We start from the raw sequence: 21,454 nt of genomic DNA on the forward strand, positions 1-21,454 counted from the left end.
ATGATGCATTACAGAACGAGTAAAGAGACTTGCCGGTAACGAGATTGAACTAGGTATTGAGATACCGACGATCGAGTCTCGGGCAAGTAACATGACAAAGGGAACAACGTATGTTGTTATGCGGTTTGACTGATAAAGATCTTCATAGAATATCTAGGAACCAATATGAACATCCAGGTTCTGCTATTGGTTATTGACCGGAGACGAGTCTCGATCATGTCTAGATAGTTCTCGAACCCGTAGGGTCCGCACGCTTAACGTTCGGTGACGATCGATATTATGAGTTTATGTGTTTTGATGTACCAAAGGTTGTTTGGAGTCCCGGATGTGATCACGGACATGACGAGGAGTCTCGAAATGGTCGAGACATAAAGATTGATATATTGGACGGCTATATTCAGACACCGGAAGTGTTCCGGGTGATTTCGGAGAAAACCAGAGTGCCGGAGGGTTACCGGAACCCCCCCGGGGAACTAGTGGGCCTAGATGGGCCTTAGTGGAGAGAGAGGGGTGGGCAGGGCAGGCCGCGCGCCCCCTCCCCCTTGAGTCCGAATTGGACTAGGAGGGGGGGGGGGGTGTGGCGCCCCCCTTTTTCCTTCCCCTCTCCCACTCCTTCCTTCCCCGTCCTAGTAGGACTAGGAAAGGAGGAATCCTACTCCTACTAGGAGGAGGATTCCTCCCCTCCTTTGCGCGCCATAGGGCCGGCCGGCCTCCCCCCTTGCTCCTTTATATACGGGGGCAGGGGCACCCTAGAACACACAACAGACAACTGTCTTAGCCGTGTGCGGTGCCCCCCTCCACCATAATCCACCTCGGTCATATCGTCGTAGTGCTTAGGCGAAGCCCTGCGCCGGTAGCTTCATCATCACCGTCATCACGCCGTTGTGCTGACGAAGCTCTCCCTCGACACTCAGCTGGATCGAGAGTTCGTGGGACGTCACCGAGCTGAACGTGTGCAGATCGTGGAGGTGCCGTACTTTCGGTACTAGGATCGGTCGGATCGTGAAGACGTACGACTACATCAACCGCGTTGTCATAACGCTTCTGCTTTCGGTCTACGAGGGTACGTAGACAACACTCTCCCCTCTCGTTGCTATGCATCACCTAGATGGATCTTGCGTGTGCGTAGGATTTTTTTTTGAAATTGCTGCATTCCCCAACACTGTAGTCATAGAATTGTTCCATGATGTACAGCTCAGTGCCGGCATCCGAGACCCCAAACTTGGCCTCAAGTGCATCCCACATAACTTTTCCATTATCAATTGACGCATAAGCATCAACTATGTTCTCACCAAGAACACTCAGGAGAGCAGCCTTAAACAGGGTATCCATTTTCTGAAAAGCTTGCTCCTGTTGAGCATAAAAAACTCCTTCAGGTTTTTCAAGAGTGGCGTCATAGCAACTCATGGTTTGAAACCGTAAGACTGCTCTCACGCGCCACCTCTTATAGTGGATACCCTTAAACATAGGAGGTCTCATGGAAGCAGCAAAACCACACAGGGTAAATTGCCTATAATATGGTTTTTGTATTGTTGGGAATATGAGCAATTTACCATATGATTTTATTGACAGAAATAATAGATAAAACATGACTATCATATTAGAGATGAAACAAGTCATGTAATCTAAAGATGAGGCAGGAAATGGCAAATGCATATATGAACTAAAAGAGAAGAACATATGTAGAATAGAGGCTAGAACCAGAAACGCTAGAGCAAGAAACTGAGGCAAGATATTCAATAGAGAGAACACGAAGACATACGGAACAACGGCGGAACCGGAGCATCCGTGATGAACTGGTCAGTAGTCACGCAGAGCGCTCCCCAAAAACCTTATCACCTTTCTCCCGTACAGGACTCAAAGAGGCGGGGTTTCGGAGGCCTACTGTTCGCATTCAAACTCCACTATAGCAAAATATTAACCAGCGCTGTGGCGTGGAGTGGCGGGCGGCGGAGGAGCGCGCGTGGATGTCCCTCTTTTTCTCATGCTCATACATGTGGGGAAAGAGCCTCCCTTATAAGGAGGTCCAACTCCTACCAAACTAGCAATGTGGGACTAAACTTAAGCTCCACCTCTTGCCTTGCACGAATGGGCTGCGTAGGCCTCTAGGATTTATTAGGAATTTCTGAATCTGCTATTGGGCTGACCCATAAATAGAAAAAATTCCAGCAAAAGTGAGGTGCTTATTGTGTCTCCATTTCTTGCTTAATGTGGTGCTAGTAGGAGGTGGAGGCTGTGTTGGCACGGTCGCAATTGCCAAATGCGTGTGGACAATTTTTTTTATTTGCTCATGCTCTTTATCCCCTCAATATGGAAGACCGGCGAGAAAACTGGTAGGGAGAACAACAAGTCTTCTGCAAGGTCAAAATTGAGAACAAAATGTTTGGCTTGGAAGCAGGGGTTTATCGGACGGAAACCATACGTTTGATTTTGCCCGGTGTGTACTTATCAACAGTATGTGTTGGTACATCTTCTATTGTTCAGTAGGCTCCTACGCTTAAGTAAACAATGTCCACCTGATCTTTTGTGATTCCATAGAGTAGCACGGGCATCTTGCTTGTATATATCTTACGTTGAGTATTTAAAGAAGCCACGAGGGCTGAGAAAAAATGTAGCACTTGTGTTCACCAAAAGGATCAGACCCTCTTGGCAAAGCTAGCAGTCGGTTTCTTCCTTGGTGTGTTTATTGTTCCCTCGTGAGCTGTGAGACGGAGCTAGAGCAAGCAGAAGAGCATGCAGCTCCAACAGTGTTTACATATTCGCATATGGCTAGATGCTGTATCCTATTTTCAGTAGTATCTGTGCTACTCCATCTGTCCCATAATATAATAACGTTTTTGACACTACACTAGTATAAAAAACGTTTTTATATTTTGGGACGGAAGGAGAACTAATTAAGGAGAAATTAAAGCTGCATTCATATTAATACGTATTGTTGTTGCCAGCATGCATGCGACAGCCTGGTTCACATCGCCACAGACCTATCATCATTACAACGTGAGTTACTACTATTTATTACGTACTTGATGAACAATGAATCACGGTAGAGATGAGGTTAATTTGTGGGAGCAACAAGCAGACGATCAGGTCTTTGTGCCAGAAGAGGATAACGATGAGGACGGTGAAGACGGAAGGTAGCTAGGGCTGAATTGAAGATGGCCACCTGTCCTCTGGACCAATATTAACTACTGTACACACAAGTTGGCCACCAGAACTTTACTTACTAGGCGCCGGTGAGCCGATCTGATCTCAAGTCTGAAGCGATCCACCATACGAGTATATATTTTGGGTTAGCTAGCTAGCTAGTTAGTGAACGGCAGGGAGGGAGGGAGATGTGGAGGCTCAAGGTGTCGGAGGGCGGCGGGCCGTGGTTGCGGTCGGTGAACAACTTCCTTGGCAGGGCAGTGTGGGAGTTCGACCCCGACCACGGCACGCCCGAGGAGCGCGCCGAGGTTGACACACTGCGCCGGGACTTCACCCGCAGCCGCTTCCACAAGAGGGAGTCACAGGATCTTCTTATGCGCATGCAGGTACTTATATACTGCGTGTCACGTCTATGTAAACTTGTTGTATATGCAAATCTGGGTTTTAAGTAAGTATATACTCCAGCATCTACCGTACAATTCTCAAATTATCTATTGCATGCAGTATGCGAAAGAAAAGCTTCTTCAGGTTCAGGTGGATCTTCCGGCGATCAAGCTTGTAGATATTGCACAAGTCACAGAAGAGACTGTATTAACATCATTGAGGCGAGCCCTTAGTCAACACTCTGCTCTGCAAGCACACGATGGGCATTGGCCTGGCGATTACAGTGGAATTATGTTCATTATGCCCATCTTGGTCTGTATTTTATTTTACTTACTTATCTCACTATATTTTGACTTCACTTTGTTTCATGAAATATATTTTATAGTTAGTCGGTGAATATTGCTAGCAGAAAGGAAATGCTCTATTGTTGGATGGTGAACCTGATTGTTTGTGACATAATTTTTAGTAATTTTTGTACCCAAGTCTTTCCAACAAGTTGTATGTGTACTGCCAGAAATTCTGTAGTAAAAATTTCACTTCCTTTTGTACTGCTTAATTAAGGACTATCTAATTATAGTGCCAGCGATAATCCTGAAATGTTGGCCAGTTCAGTTTAATGTTGGGTTGTCAATAATCCTGAAATAATTATCATAGTGATGATTTTTATTTCAGTTTACCGTAGTTGGCCTATGGACAACATTATGATGATGATTTTTATTTTATCTTGCAGATATTTGCTCTACATGTTACTGGAACACTCAATACCGTCCTTTCAAGAGAACATCGTCGTGAGATTTGTCGCTATATTTACAACCATCAGGCATGCCAACATCAGTTCCACTTACTTTCTAGTAATAGTCTTTATATGCCAAATGCGCATTACTGTTCCATGGTACAGAAGAACATGACGAAATTGCATTTATTGTAATCCATGTAGAATGAAGATGGTGGTTGGGGCACACAAGTGTTGGGCCCGAGCACCATGTTTGGATCATGCTTAAACTATGTTACCTTGAGGCTTCTTGATGAGGTGGACAATGAAGCCTTGATCAAGGGGCGTGCTTGGATTCTATTGCATGGAAGTGCAGCTGCAATACCACAATGGGGAAAGATATGGCTCTCGGTATGCCACTGAAAGACAAACAATCTAGTGTGTGACATATATCTATGCATGCGTGTGTGACAATAAATCGGGCTCTATGGGGCATGTTTTTTTTGGCAAATTCCTTAAGTATCATGAAGGGATTTTTTCTAAACCAGTTACATGTTAAGTCTAACATTTTCCCTAACTATCTTGAACAAACTTAAATTGCACTTTAAAATTTAATCATAATGCCTTTTGCATGAATTTTTTGTGAATGTACTAGATTGTTAATAAATAAGAAAACTGATTAAAATTTATCAAAATCTTCATCTTTATGGTATTTTTAGTTTTCCTCCAAATTAAAATGAATTCCATGACTGTTTGTTGTTTCTATTTTAATTACAAGAATAGATTTCTCGAAAATTAAGGTAATAATTATTTATCTCCACTTTAATTAGTGAAAGCATTCCGAGTGAAATAGTTTAGCTTCTTAGTTTCTAGGGTATGTTAGGTCTCAGCCCTAAAATGACCAAATGTTGGTGGCCAAAATTGTTGTTGTATTTTATCTAGAAACCATTATTTCTTCGCTAATTAAGGAGGGGTTAATGCAAGTGATTCATGTTTTATAAATGAAGGTGGTTGGTTTGTATGAATGGTTTGGAAATAATTCGATCATTCCTGAACTATGGCTTGTCCCACATTTTCTTCCAATTCATCCAGGTACTTGTTTCTTTTGTGCGAATCCTCTACATATGTAATGCCTCTCATGACTAAAATGTACACTAAATTTCCAAATCTGTTCTTACTATCTCAATTCTCTTTGTTGTTTTCCCTACATGTACCAGTCAACTTTCTCGAGTTTCTCCTTGTCTTACTATCTACATTGAATGCACATTTTTATGTCATAAATGACCATATTGACATTTTCATGCACTACTGTGTTGGCTATTAATTATGTCACCAATTTTAGTTAAAATTTTACGAAGTTACGGGCAGATGAAGAAGTACTTGTTCTAAGTTGCTTTTTTGTTTAAACTATAGTTACTTGAAAAATATTTCAATAGACCCAGACTTCATTGCATCCATTATGTTCAATGGAAATTGATATCGGGGATGCTCTCGTGGGGATTTCATGACCATAGACATTTCTAAGAGGTGGGGGGGGGGTGTGCGAGAGGATGGCCGAGGAACAAGATTCACTTGATGGATTTTAGCCAGGTTTGGGCCCTCTGTCTAAGAGGTCATACCCTATTCCTGCTGAGTGTTGCTTCTTCCTCGTATGAGGGTTTTAGTAATGGCATGAATGCTCACAATGGAAACCCCCGACCAAGTTCCCTAGCCATGCCTTATATAGGCATGGCAAGGTTAGAAGCTACAGCGGTCAGCTGGATTAATATCTGCTAGTAATGGCTCATTGAATGTCGATTGTTTTTGTTGCTACTCATTACATGATGTAATGCCTGGATTGGTTGTTGAGTGGAGCGGGCGGGTAGTAATGCCCGCTTTCATGACACTCCCTTTGACATGCCGAGTGGATTTCCTAGATAGCTTCCTGCCGACTAGGCTTTGTGGATTCGTCCTAGATATATAGGCCTCATATTATGGGCTTGGTCCTTCCCCATCCTACTAGGCCTATACCATGTCGTGGGATTGCTCAATTGTGATTCTCTCATCAGATTCCACATGTTAAAATGTTAAACCCTCCATTCCATAATTTTTATCGTGGTTTTAGTAAAAAAACTTGAACTAAAACTATGACAAGAATTATGGAACGGAGGGAGTAAACATGATTTGGACTAAACTAAATCTAATTCAACAAAATGCAATTATGTATGTGATTTATAGTTTTGACCCTTCACATGTAACTTTGTGCATTTTTTTGGATAATTTGGGATCAATTTATTTGTTTGAGTCATAGGAAAATAGTGTGTTGCTACGGGAGATAGTTCCCCCATTGGGGCATCGAATGATGAATGTACCTTATTAGATTCATACCTGTCGAAAGATATGTTGTCACATGAATCTCTACGACTGTGTGGAAGGTGGAAGCAGGAGCGACATCTACCCCCACCCCATAGAAAATCGGAGTGACATAATGAGTATAAGTTGATATCATGCATACGAATGAGGATAGTTGTATACTAATAAGTAACACGAGTTGCATGTTTCTTTTGAAACTGTAATTCGTGAGTGCTAAGTTTGGTTGTTTATGTGGATAAAAGGTAATGAATCAAGAACCATTCAGCAATTAACATCTTCAATAATGCATTTGGATGTTACTTTTATGAACATTTTTCTTATTTAGGTGTACTTTCTCTTCCATAGGACGATTCTGGTGCTTTTGCCAATTGATTTATATGCCAATGTCTTATCTCTATGGTAAAAAGTTTGTTGGCCCACTTATACCAACAATATTGGCAATAAGGGAGGAGCTCTATAGCATACCATACGGTGAGGTCGATTGGAATAAAGCACGTGACACTTGTGCCAAGGTTTGTTTTAGTAAGATTGCTAGCTCGAAATGTAACCCTTATTTTGGAAGCAAATATATTAGTAAGTTGTTTTTTGAAAACAGATCGTACCGTAGAGTGCGAACCTCCTACATAATCTGTTCATTTATGTATGCCATCTTATAGTTAGTTGTAGTAACTATGCATGTGTAAATTTTATGTTTTATACATACTATCATTTGGTTGTGTGTATGCTCAATTATTACAAAATTAGAACAACACTGAATATCTCTAATTGTGTTTAGTTTTGCTTTGCAAATTGTAAGTTTATATATGTACTTTGTTTTCATTTTGAGTTAAGTTGCTTACACTTGTCACATGTGCATGTTCTTATGATACAAAAAGAAAACTAATGACTATTAGTGATCGCGAAAACTGTAGAAGAAGCATTACACAACTTGTAAAACTAATGATTAAAGCTTAGATAAGGTGACTGCCAATGGAAGTAAGATGGGAAAATTATAATTATTTACTCAATATAAATCTTGTCTGTTTTCCTTAAATTGAAATTGTCAAGTATTTAATTTATGTGTCAAATATACGCTTTTAACTGCCTTTTTTATTATCTGTTGTTGCATGCAGGAAGACCTTCGCTATCCACGATCATTGCTGCAAGATGTTATTTGGACATGTCTTACGAAATTTGTGGAACCAGTGTTGAATTGTTGGCCAGTTAATAAGCTAAGAGATAAAGCATTGAAAAACCTCATGAAACATATCCATTATGAAGATGAAAGTACTAAATATATTGGTATATGTCCGATTAACAAGGTAATATAGGCTTACTTCTTCATCTATAGAACAAAATTATGGATGACTTTTGCTAATTTTGCAAGAGAATTTGTCTAAGGCTAGACTCAATTCGTTTTGAGTGAAGCAAGCTTTATGTTTGGGATTAGACGTGAGCTAAATAGAACTGATTGTAGATACTATGCATGATCTTCAAGGTTTTGTCTATCTACATGTCATTTCACCAACATATATATATATATATATATATATATATATATATATATATATATATTCTAGATAATGTTATTATTAGTCAAAACCTAATAGCCAGTATTGTCTTGACTACGGTTTTGCTGTCAAGAGGAGCTATGAAGCACTAAAAAAATAGAAGTTTTATTGTATTCGTTATGCATATATTTAGTGTAATAACCTTGGTGCTTATGCAATTACAATTGTTTCTTATTTTCTACATGTGTTATATTAAATATATGCATACAAAAGGAGGAGCATCATGATAGATGTTTAGTATTATTTAACGGTGTATGCTTAGAACTAGACAATCAAACCAGTCCCAGCCCCCCCCCCAAACCCAGTCATTGCCACTGTCAAGTTCATGTGTTAACATTCCTATTAGCCATTTTACCATCTAAATGATTTCTTTGCCATTTTCTCACAATTTATCTCGTAACCTAAGTAATTTGAACTAACACATTGAGATTTTTTTTCTCTAGGCACTAAATATGATTTGTTGTTGGATCGATGATCCAAATTCAGATGCATTGAAGTTGCATATTCCAAGGATCTATGATTATCTATGACTGGCAGAAGATGGCATGAAAGCACAAGTAACAATTTTTTTTGCATGTTTTTACACTACTTTTCCTTCACTCCATTTGTTATAGTTCAAAAAGGTTGAGCACCATTATGTGTAAATCTTGGCTTGAAAGATCAGCTACTTCATCCTGTTGATTCCACGACTACTGATAGATTATTTGTTTATGCATTTTGTGTTTATGGATAATTTGTTTACCAATGAAACCAAATGGAGAATAGAATGTCACACCCTATATTTCTTAATTAACTATAAGTTTTCTTTCCTTTTTATATTTTTTGTTCTTTAGGAATTTTTTGCTTCTTGCTGACCTCCACGAATGTCATGCCATCAGAAAACTTTGCATACATGTGAAACACATAATTGTTTTTTGTCCATAAATTTCAGTATTTTTATTATTTTACCATTTTTTAGATTATACTGTTCCACCGGGTGCATGTGAGCTCGTGCTCACAAACTCCATGTCCGTTTTATGAGATAGTTTTGTTGTGATACATCATCTCATCGGAGCCATCACCGAGAAGATCGAGTTTGTTGGTTTTCGTTGAATGAATGGATATGATTTATTGGATTCATAAAACATGCGCTTTTATAAGTAGTGGATAAGGAGATAAATGAACAATTAGTGGATACTAACATAAGGAGACAAACTGACAATTAAACCAGAGCCTGCTCCAGATGCCTCGACGCCTCCCCCTCCCCCCCGGTGTTTCACCGGTGCTGATCTTTGCAAAGGTCCCTCCCCTATACTACCAATAAGTTCAGTTTCTTCGAATAAACCAAATCTAACCTTTGTTCGCTCCTACTGCCTCCCCTCTGGTTTTTGGTTGCGGTTGGATGACAGATAAAATAATGCTAATGAGGGAGGGGGGAGGATTGGGTTGTTTCCTAGAAAGGAGAGGGGAAGCAACATGAGCGAGGATTATGTGTGTAAGTTTTTTTGTGTGTATCCCCTTTGTTGGCCATCATGGATTCGACCCATTTTAATTGGGACCAATTTTTCAACAAAGTCAATTCTGAAAGCAAATAAAATCTAATAAAATGAAACGCTACTAAAACATTATGAGAAAATTTCGGAAAGTCAAATTAGACAAGAGGAATGCAATAAAAATACAACAATACAAACATAGGAAATTGCGAAAATTCATTTCATCCTTTCATTAGGCAAGTTAATTTCAAAAAATGTGAGATTAATTTGAGCAACTCCACATAAATCAGTTTATTGATACATGCACCTGGCTTGCAACATGCTTTCCATCATTTTTTTAATCCATCAAAATGAGGATGTTACATTGTTTTTATGTTTTTTTTAATATTTTCCATGTATTTGATGTGAGAGCTTCTTTCATACACATCTGTAATTCAAGTGTTCTATGAAGATACATGTGTATTGCATACACCCATTTTGCCTAGTTATTTATGATAGGTATATGATGGTTGTCAAAGCTGGGAGACATCTTTTATTATCCAAGCATATTGCTCAACAGACCTTATTAATCAGTTTGGTCCAACACTTCGGAAAGCCCATGAATTCATTAAAAATTCACAGGTTAAATATTCTCTATCTCCCGACCTTACATATTGAAAATAAAAAAATATTGGCATAGTAATTTCGACATCAACTTCTTACTTACAGGTTCTTGAGAACCATCCTGATAACAAAGCCTATTACCGCCATAGATCGAAAGGTTCATGGACACTTTCAACCGCAGATAATGGCTGGTCTGTATCAGATTGTACTGCAGAAGCACTTCAGGTCATGAGAAATTATTTCTGATATTGTCTTAATCTAGAAAAGTGGGAATGTTCTTTCGTGGAAAAAGTCTATCATTAAGTGCACTACTGGTTAATATATGCTTCACCCAAAAAGTATATGTGATTTTATAGGTTCCAAACATTTGATTTACACAATAGAATGGTGAATGATTCTAAAATTTCCCAAGAAGCTAATGAATGTCTATGGAAAAAGATAAGCAAGGTTCTCATACATAACTAATACAACGCTTCATGATTTGTATTTTTGTATTATATATACATTATAAAATTCGTACACAAATATTTGCAAGTGCACTTGTGTCATTATGTCATTGAATTTTGTGGAACTTTTCGGTTATTTTCAAGTGTACAAATGCCCTAACGTTTTCTGTGTGGATAAGTCACTAATTGCAAAACATATTTTTCTTAACAATTCTTATCTCTTTAGGCATTATTATTGTTGTCAAATATCCCTCCTAATCTCGTGTGGGGGGGGGGGGGGGCCAATAAAAGGAGAAAGGTTGTATGATGCAGTGGATTGCTTACTTTCTTTCATGGTATGAGCCTAACTTGGATATTGTTTCATGTCCTCATAGTTAATTTTCTCAATTTTTTGAGGTACTTCGTCTAAATTATAATCAATCCAGTCCACTTATATCATCTCTTCTACAGTCATGCCTACAGGTAAAGGCTGTGCGATCTTGTCTAGAGGTCAAGGCAGGTACAACATGCCCTTGGGACAAAGATAACATTGAAAAGAGTATCAACGATACATCTAAATTTCAAAATCATGGAAATACATGCACATAAACAGATAGAATACAATGTGAAGATGTGAATTGCATTAAAAAATAATGTCACTAATAGATAGTGCCCCCAATGGCCAATAAATGTGTGCGAGTAGTGTAGATAATAATTTATAGCTAATGATTAAAGTATACTATGGTTCACCAAAATAATGTGGGGGGAATGGGGCGTCGTATAGATCGTTGTGCTTTGAAACTGTTGATTTGGGTCCATGGAGTACATTAAGTGAGTGACATGATATCCTAACCAATCATACAGCTACAAATATGCTCACATGGCATTCGACTTGTTGACACCCTCTTTACAACAGAGGGAGAGATTGGCAACAATAGAGGTGACAATAGAGATGGGCTCATCTTACTAGCCAATGTCGATGACTGGGTACCCTACAATTTTACCCGAAAACTCAAGATTTGAGGAGCAGCGGGAAATATATTTGAACACTCCCTCATGTCTAGCCTCCTCCAAGTCCTAAATGTGGGATCGACGTAGACCAGGAATATTATTATTGCATTTTTTAGGTCTTGAACTTGAGACCTCTAGGCTTTAGTGCGGTGCCAGAGGTTAAGAACTATGGGTCCAAATGAACTATGAGCTGACCCTGCAACTAATAGATAGAATTGTCATTTCATGGCCCTAGTACCATATTGAATTGCATGCATCATCTAGCTCACCCAAAAGCTCAAGCTTCTGAGGAGATTGGCAATGTATTTCAACTAGTTCCTCCTACTCCTCATTATGGTTATGATCGGGTTACAACCAATTGTTTTGTTCTCTTTGGTAATACTAGTTTGGCTTGGACTAAGTTTGAATACGATCCTCAATGGTCGCTGAACCAATGCCAGGACTTTGTTGGTCTTGGACCCATTTTCCATGCCGACACACCTGAAATATTGCATCAGACTAGTTTAATTCAATCGACGTTAGGACAAGACAAAAGGTACACTTATAGGCAGTAATTATGTCAAACATCATATGGGTAGAAGCGTGTTGTGGTGGAATAGTTGGAATGTTAGAAACAACATGGATTCATCATATCTTTGTTTCCAATGTTGGCGTTCTATTGTCGTCATGATTAGTTGTTGACAAAATATTGGGGATCCTATGGTGCAAACAAGTATTAGCTACAAAAGGTTTCTGAACTTTCTCTCCCAGATTTTTGCACATCACTCCAATTTCGGTGATGAATAATTTTGAAGGATAAAGAGTTCATCAACTGCATAAGATACAATTATATGTGTCATCATCATTCCTTTAAATCATTATTCCTTACTGAAATTGTTTCAGTTTTGTGCTCTTGTGTGGGTTATAAGTTTATATTACGTCTTAAGACAAAGTATCTTCCTTTTTTAACTTATTTTATTATTCCATTTTTAGTAATGCTTACTACATTCTATGTGTTCTCTTTAAATAATTGAACCTTGCAATTCAAATAAATGATTATTGATAATAAGCTTGTCTCCTTTGAAGAACAAAGATGGTACCTTTTCTACGTACGAGTGGAAGAGAACTACTTCACTGATTGAGGTGAGTATTTGGCAGTTCTACATCTCTTATATGGGATACCAAGTGCACCAATTCTATGGGGACTATTTTAATTGCATGTAACAAGGTTTTAAGAACCTTGTGTACACAAAATAATCTTAAAATAAGGACAAGTAGTTTCAGTTTGCAAATTCAGAATGGAAATTCAGATGTAACCAGTTCTTGGCCAGAGTTACAGTCAATTTAAATTTTAAAAACTAACCAAATAGACAACCCACTACACTACACTTGACCACACTTGGGAATCAGCTACTTCTGAATAGTATTTTTATCACCCGAAATGACAACTACCTGTACAATAATAGTCAGTAGTATCTTTGGATGACAGAGATAGGAATGGGTCCAGTTTATGCAGCAGGTACCCTGTATATTAATGCTCGAACCCAATTAGCACATGAATATTATAAAAAATAAACTACAACATAATCTAATAGTTCAAACTGGGGAATAAATTTTAATATCTAGCATTCACTCATTGTTTATTCCTCTTATCTTGTGTATTGTATATCTATTCAGAATGTCCAAAATGATATTGTTGTTTTAACATGTTTTACTTGACCATACACTAACTTTTTAAATTTGTAATAGGTTCTCAACCCTTCTGAGACTTTTCTGAATATTATGGTCGATTATCCGTAAGGAGGAAAACATCTTGCTTGCAGAAGATACCATCTATTCTTTTTTCCTTCATATAATTGGAGAGCTAATTCATGTGCTTAAATCAATTGATAGATCCGTCGAATGCACATCATCGGTGCTTCAAGCCTTGATTATGTTTAGAGAAATTTACCCGGGGTACCGTGAAGAAGAGATAGGAAAATGCATTAAAAATGCTTCCATATTTATTGAGAATAGTCAACGAAAGGATGGTTCATGGTATCTAAAATATTTTGTTTGTTGGTGTCAATTATTTGAACTTTATATATTGTTAGTCAATAATTGGATTATTTCTTATCTAATAGGTATGGCACTTGGGGTATATGTTTCACTTATGGAACATTATTTGCTGTAAAAGGTTTAATAGCTTCTGGAAGAACTTACGAAAATAGTTCCTTTATACGCAATGCATGCAACTTTCTATTATCAAAGCAGTTAAGTACATGTGGATGGGGAGAGACTTATCTTTCTAGTGAAATTGAGGTAATTTTTCTTGAGAAAGCTTTTGAGATGCTATCCGTAATGCATGTAGCCCCGCGCTGTTATTAGGGTTTGATAAGGTCATGCTTGGTTTGTAAAAAAAAAATCTTGAGCAAGCTTTTGAGATGCTATCCGCCTATCCCTTAGCAAGCTTTCGAGATGCTATCCCCTAGTAGATGTATCTGGCAGATCATTAGCACAAACTCCATAGCCCCAAATAGTTCAGAAATTTGAACCATACATTGGAAAATCATTAGGAATAGATTGTGTTGCGCAACCCTGATCCCACTAAACTAGCGTCGTAGGTCTGTTAGACTTGCAAAGGCAAACTATAGAGAAACACAACCTTATAAGAGATCTTGGCCCCCCTCCCCTCTGTATAATTTTTGCTCTCTACTTCCCTCCACAGCCATGTTTGTTCATAGCATCTCGATATTTGGTAAGTTTCAGTTTCTGGCCAAACATTTGTTGAATGGGCATGTTTTCGTTGCAACAGGCTAGATTTCTGGTCAAATACATATGATATACTCCCTCCATTCCCTTATACAAGGCCACTACCAAAAATACATTTTGCATCAATACAAGGCCACAAACGGTAACCGAGGCAAAAATTAATGATGTTTTCTCGTACTAGTAACTTTTTAATACTTACATGCATGTAGTCATAATGACACTTAGCTACTTCCTTCACATTCATTCGTTGCATGCTTGTGGCGTATTAAAGATCCCGGTTAACGAAAAGAAAAGTTGCCTTTCAAAGTAGTCATTAAATTTTCCCTTGGTACCTGTAATATGAGTTTGTGGCCTTGTATAAGGGAATGGAGGGAGTACCGTCATGTAGAACATATGATATACCATGGTTGGTGTGTAGGTTTTAGAAAACAAAAGGTCCATTGATGGCATGCTGCCCAAATCAATGATTGCTTAGTTGTAGGTTTTAGAAAAATAAAAAGGGGCAAATCCAGGCCTGTTAACATTTTCCTTGCTGTAGCTAACCTCCTATGTTTTGGATCATATCCTTTTATCTGAGAAAACGCAATAAGTATTGCACCTCGTTTTGGAACATGCCCAAGCAGGCAACAACCGAGGGAAACAAAAAGAACCAAGTGGTACAATGGCACCATGAAAAAGAGCCTCATGGCACAATCGAGCTGAGTAGATGCTGCTAGCAGTCCATCTTTTGATCACCTCCAACAGTGTTGGAAATGCACATTCAGTCTATACTGAAACCATCATCCCTTCTGGAACCCCGATAAAGTGGGACCGGCTAGGGGTTCACCTAGGGATTAACTAGCTGCGTTTTCAATGCGACTTGCTTCATCATGTTTAACTTGTATAATTTTATTTGCTTGTAATAACTAGTTGTCTATGCCCTACTCAATCATCCCACAACTCCTATCTCTCAGACTAATTCCAATTTCAAAATATAATAATCTTACTCATTCTTCATCTATAATCAATGAAAAACAGTTATCCCTTATTATGTTGTCACATGAACATAGAAATTAGTCATGTCAATTGATGTGATGGAAGTGTCTTGGAAGTGAAATTGTGACAAAATACGTTTGTCCTTATTTGTTAGTCAATGCTGCTCTTACCTTACCCGGCTGAATGTTTTACCGTAAAGCCCTTGTTGTGCAAGCTACCAACTTGAGTCCTTTGATTGAATAATTAATTATATGCATAATGATAAGCCATTTAAAATTAGTATAATTGAAAATGTCTAGATCCCGTTCCCTTTGAACCATTGACATATTGTGAGTTCTGATTATGGAAAATCTTAATGAATTTAATGATGGTTTCCACTCTAATATTTTACAGTCTTATGTGGATGCCGCTAGTCCTCATGCAGTCAACACTGCTTGGGCAATGTTAGCTTTAATTTATGCTGGGCAGGTATGTTTTCTTCATGGTTCATTTGAATTGACTCTGGGCTGCTAATATATCGTTAACTTTCAACTATTCTGGCATCCACATGTTATTTTCGTATCACGGTCATTCTATTCAGGTTGAGCGAGATCCCGCACCACTATATCATGCTGCAAAAGAATTGATCAATATGCAACTAGACACAGGCGAGTTTCCCCAGCAAGTAAGCATTGAACTTTTGAGGCTACATTAATAGTTTATCGTTCCTGCTTAGGATCATGTCGAATCATCTGATAACCTTGTTATACCTAAATATATGGCAGTGTTATGCCAAAGTACATTTTTTTTTGGAAATGTCTGTTACTGCTTCCTAAAGCAATCTGAAGTTTCACCTTTGGTGGCAGGAACACATTGGATGCTTCAACTGCTCCTTTTACTACAATTACGGCAACTACAGCAATCTATTCCCCATCTGGGCTCTTGGGGAGTTTCGTCGTCGACTGCGTGTGAAGAACTGAATCCGCTGAACATGATCCAACCGAAGATGGAAAATGGGCTATAGACAAACTACATCTATGTAGAACAGAAGATGAGATTGTGTAAACCCAACATCTGCCTACACTATGAATCCTCGCGCTTGACTTCCAGAGTTAATTAGGCAGTACGCTGATTGCTGAAATAATACTTGAGTAGCGAATACTATAGCCTAATAACTCTGGATAAAAGTCTAGGAATTTTTATGTGATGGAGCTGTGGTATGTAATAATACTCTGGAAAACAATGTATGCAGGAAGTGTATTCATTCAAATAATATCTTATATTCCAATAATATCCAATGGTTTGTGGAATGTATTAGTATTAGTTGAGGGTACATTGTATATTTATTTTCATACAGTGTTAGCAGCATGCAATGCCTAATATGGCCATTATGGACTGAGATGAGTCGATGCATATCACTCAATAAATCTGCAAGCAATACACTGTTACAGTGTTACTGTATGAAAGAATTCAGTGAGTGAGATTTTGTTCGAGTACGTCAAAGATTCATCGACTGAATCTGCTTCTTACGGGCCAAAATATATTGACTCTTCACACTTATGGGCCATACATGTCTTGCAGAGTTAGGCTTCCTTCAAGCTGCTAGGAGTGTTGCTTTTGGCACCGGAGAGTCGGTGGACGAAATAGAGCATGCATTGCATGCAGCAAAAAACAGAAGAGGAGCTGCTCTGCTCTGCTCTGTTTCGGCCAACCGATGCCTTTTTTTTTTGCTTTTGCTTCATCCTTCCAAAAAGCATGCAGCAACAAGATTAACTACTGACAGTACAACCTTTTACAATCAAGGTCTTATCACGTCATATAAATAAAGTGAAGTACATCTGTTCAACCCAACAACTGACAAGAAACAGAGACTCTGTCTTTTTATTCTTATTCTTGAGTAGTAGGGGCACCTTATAGCGGGATCCATGATTTTAATTTAATCCATTGATTATATGATTATATCTTCATCGTAAGTTATCATTACAGACTGAAATCTGTCAATGTATATTACTCAGTCTTCAAGTACGTAGCCATTATGGTATGAAAAATGAAAGATTCAGCAGCGACTGAAATTTTCTTGAGCTCACCAAATAGCTGAGTATGTCAAGTCTGTTGTGAAACAGAAGATGTGGTTTTGCGAAGTAAGAATGAATTTCAGAGCCAAAATCGTACGTAGTAGCTTGAGGCAGCATCACAGCGGACTCACTCGATCCAATTAATCCCTGGTTGTACCTTTGACGAAACAGAGCATGCATGCAGCTAAGGGTCCAGCAAGCACAGAGGAGGAGCTGCTCTGTCTCGGGCAACCAAAAAAGTGGAAGCATGAACCAAGTAATGCTGAAGAACAGCTTGGTTTCAGAAGCCAGGACCAAAAAAGTGAATTCCACAACCTTGCAATAAAACGAAAATGGTTCCATATATATATATATATGGACTGCAACAGCCTTACTTTAATTTCTCAGCTCAGCCATCCCCAATACAACGGAGTATATATCCAGCTTCTTACTAAATCTGCAAGATGTTCAGTTCAGCTACCGTTCAAAGTGTTGTACATTTTCGATCTGATTTTCCATCTGTCACTGTCGATACGAGCGTCGGCGACTTGAGGTTATCTCTGAGTGGATTTGCGGGTGGGGGGTCCTCCACTCCAAATATTCTTCTTCTCGCTTCTACAGATATTCTTGTCTATGCTTGATACAGCCACAAAATCTGAGAGAAAACAGGATTTTGATGCACTGTTCTGAATAAAACTTGGAACCAATGTATTCCACCAAACCCGGACAAACCTACAAAATTGTCAGCTGTGCCGACTGTTGAACATATGGTTTGTGCATGTATATTGTATAGCCCGGCCCACCTCCTAAGTCATTGTAGGCCCACTTTGTACTCCATATATACGTGCGCTATGCACCGATCAATACATCGTGAAGCATTGCCAAAACTCTCGTTTCCAACACAGACAATGTATTATCTAACATATATCTGCGGCACCTCGTCAATGCCACAGAGCACAAGATGTACCTTTCTTTGTGTGGTTTGACCTTGCAGCAGATACTAATTCAGATTCCTAGCGCTTGCTCAGATTTTGCAAAGGAGCAGTGCAACATTGCCAATCCTACCAGGGCCAACATGAGAGTGTATTTGGCCAACATGGTCAACAAACACAAGATAAATATCTAGGACAAGGTCTCACTACTACCATGCACTTTCATCTGCATCGCATAGAACAGATGTATCAGAAAATTCAGTGTCCACAGAGCTCAAAACAAGCTTCTCCACTCTTACAGAAAATTAAATTTCTCAAACAAGCTCAATAGGTTCAAATTTGTTAGCAGCCATCAACACTGAGCTACAAGTTTAACCGATCGGACTCCGGAATAACTTTCCACCACAGTAAATCAGTGTTTTGAACTTACTACGAGGACTCCTAAAGATAAAGATTAAGAGAACATGGACTGCAATTGTTAGACTAGATGTTGAGCATAATTGACTTGACAGAGTTCAAGATTCAAACATAATCATGAAATAGAACAGCACGTGCCACACCGAGGAATGAACAACACGTGCTGCCTGTCGGGGAGGTGCAAAGGCTCCCGCCATCTGTTCCAGCCCGCCTCCCCATGTAACAACGTCGCGCTCCAGCAGCAGCTCATCTCCACGCAGCATGAGCTCCGGGCCGTCTCCATCTCCAGCACCAGAGCCCGCATGGAACGCGAGCACGAGCCCCTGACCAACGCCGGGGACGTGCTGCGCCATGGAGGACTTCGGAGCTCAAGCGCAGGTGGACAAGAGGTGTTCAAGGGAATGCCAAAGAGAGAGGGAGAGGAGGAAGAAGAAGATCGTGGGCCGCACCTGTAATAATGTCAACTGAACGGTCAAAATAAAAAGAGTTGACTTTGTTGCCATGTCAGCCCTGACCTGTGGATTCCGCATGTCATAAACGTGTTGAAATCGTCTAAACTAGCTATTATCTGAAAGTGATTAATTTTTAGTCACATCTAAAAAAAATAGTTCTCAAAATGTGGTAGTTCAATTGGATGCAAACCCCTAAGAGCAAGTACAATAGGGTGACATAAGCAGGCTATGAGGAATAGAATAATATATTTTTGCTTAGTTGGAGGAGAGAGAAGAGAAGCGGACTCTTGGTTAGTAGCCAGCTGCAACACAAGACCCAAGACGCTCTATGAGGATGTAAGGTGGGACAACTATTGATAAACTAATACATATTTAAAACTTATACATGCCGACTAAGAGGTTGGCTGTAGACGATATGGCAACTCCTTATAGCCGACCGTTGGCTGTATTATTAACAATGCTCTAAAGTGGTACTCCCTCCATCACAGTTTAGGGAGTGCGCTTCAACAATCTCTGGAACCAAGACGATTAGCGATTGGACTGAAAAATAGAATCGGTAGTTATAGCACGGCGCCTATTACTAAAGTAATTAATGCGTACACACATGCATGAAATGCTTCCACCCCGTGTATACATATGCATGCAGTTATTCCACTCCGCGTAAGTTGTGGGCTGGATTGCGGTTATCACACCCTAATTAAGTGGCACTAAATCAAACGCGTCTAAAATCCCTTCGGTGGTGAAAATGCACGAGAATTGAAGCGCATCGTGTAAACTGTGACTGAGGGAGTAGTTTTTTCGTCAATCACTCCTTCTATATCCCTTCAGCAAAAAAATGTCTGTGGCATGCATTTATGTGTATATTCTGGGTTTTGTAGAAATATTATTAGGAAGGTATATCTCTGGATTGGATACATCAGATTTTTGCATTGTTGTCTTGTAGGCAGGTCATAAGTGACGCTTCTTTATTTTGTATATCAGCCTTTCAAAAATAGATTCCTGCCGTGTTGCTGCATGTCGTCACTTCAAGCCATGGTCCGGTGGCAGTAATGGCCTGCAAATAAATATTGCTTTCTTGTAAAACTAGTACTCTCTGTAAACTAATATAAGAGCGTTTAAATTACTAAAGTAATGATCAAAACGCTCTTATATTTTACGGAGGGAGTACATGCGTATGTGCAATGCACATCGGTAGTAGGTAGAATAATAATTGCACATTGATATCATGCAGAAAATTCATAGCGCGTTTGATAATAGGTAGGATACTGTATTAGTTAGGTGCTAATTATGTGGATAGTCCATATTTATTATGTTGTTAATTGCACACTAAATATGTTGAGCGCTCGCCATCGGAGAAATATAGGTCATCAGATCGACACTCTTTGATGGCTAAGATTTGCTGCATCTGCCCCTTTGGGTCTTTTTATATTGGTACAGATATAGATATAGATATAGTTATAGATGATGGTATCTTCTCCCAAAAATAATTTACAACATTCATTTGCTTCTCAAATATTGCTTTAATTCAAATATTAAATGATTCAAATTTATGGTGCTCCAAAACATTAATTTGCTTCTATAAAAGTACTGCCAAAAGAGAGCTTTGCAACCCACAGATATTCCGAAGAACGACATAACATAGAGAAGGAAAAAAGGCTGTCATGGCAATATTCAAGAAGAACACAAGTGCCCAGTGTTTGTTTGGCTCTTGTGGTCATGGCGGCTGTCATTTCGTCTTGTGATGCGTTTGGCCCAGGTACATGCATCTCTGACCTAACTATAAGTAACTGTGGTTTTGCCATGTGATGCTAATTTTCTATATAGTTCACAATATTGAGTTGTATGGATCTTATGGCATCTGGTCCATGTTGAAGCATAACTTGACATATTGTCTGGGTATTCTTCTAAACAATGTTCTTTTTATGAATATGCAGAAGGAGGATGTTTCATGCCTTTCTTGCAATGCGATCTAGACATGTGCAGGCGTGACTGCAACGGTTTATTTGCCTATTGCACACCGGTAGGAGAATTTCACCACCGTTGTTGTTGCGCTCCCAAGAAACTCAGTGCATCTGTTGATAAGAATAGTCGTCCTTGATATATGCATTCCTAAATTGTAGTTTATATGTCACTGCTTTTTCTCGGATCGAATGCTACCCGATTAAATAAAATTTATCGCCATTGAAAAAAATACTGCTCCCAAGATATTTACGTATCGTGTGAAACTGTAATGCTTCGTTTGTATGTTCATATTCAGACTTC

The 21,454-nt window shown here is 39.0% G+C and overlaps 1 pseudogene; it reads left to right on the top strand.

Moving 5' to 3' along the window:
* The first annotated feature begins 3,277 nt into the window (after window positions 1–3,277).
* On the top strand, window positions 3,278–16,610 carry LOC123168018 (achilleol B synthase-like; annotated as a pseudogene).
* Window positions 16,611–21,454: the final 4,844 nt, after the last annotated feature.

This window comes from Triticum aestivum, chromosome 7D, assembly GCF_018294505.1.
Source record: "Triticum aestivum cultivar Chinese Spring chromosome 7D, IWGSC CS RefSeq v2.1, whole genome shotgun sequence".
Taxonomy (NCBI): domain Eukaryota; kingdom Viridiplantae; phylum Streptophyta; class Magnoliopsida; order Poales; family Poaceae; genus Triticum; species Triticum aestivum.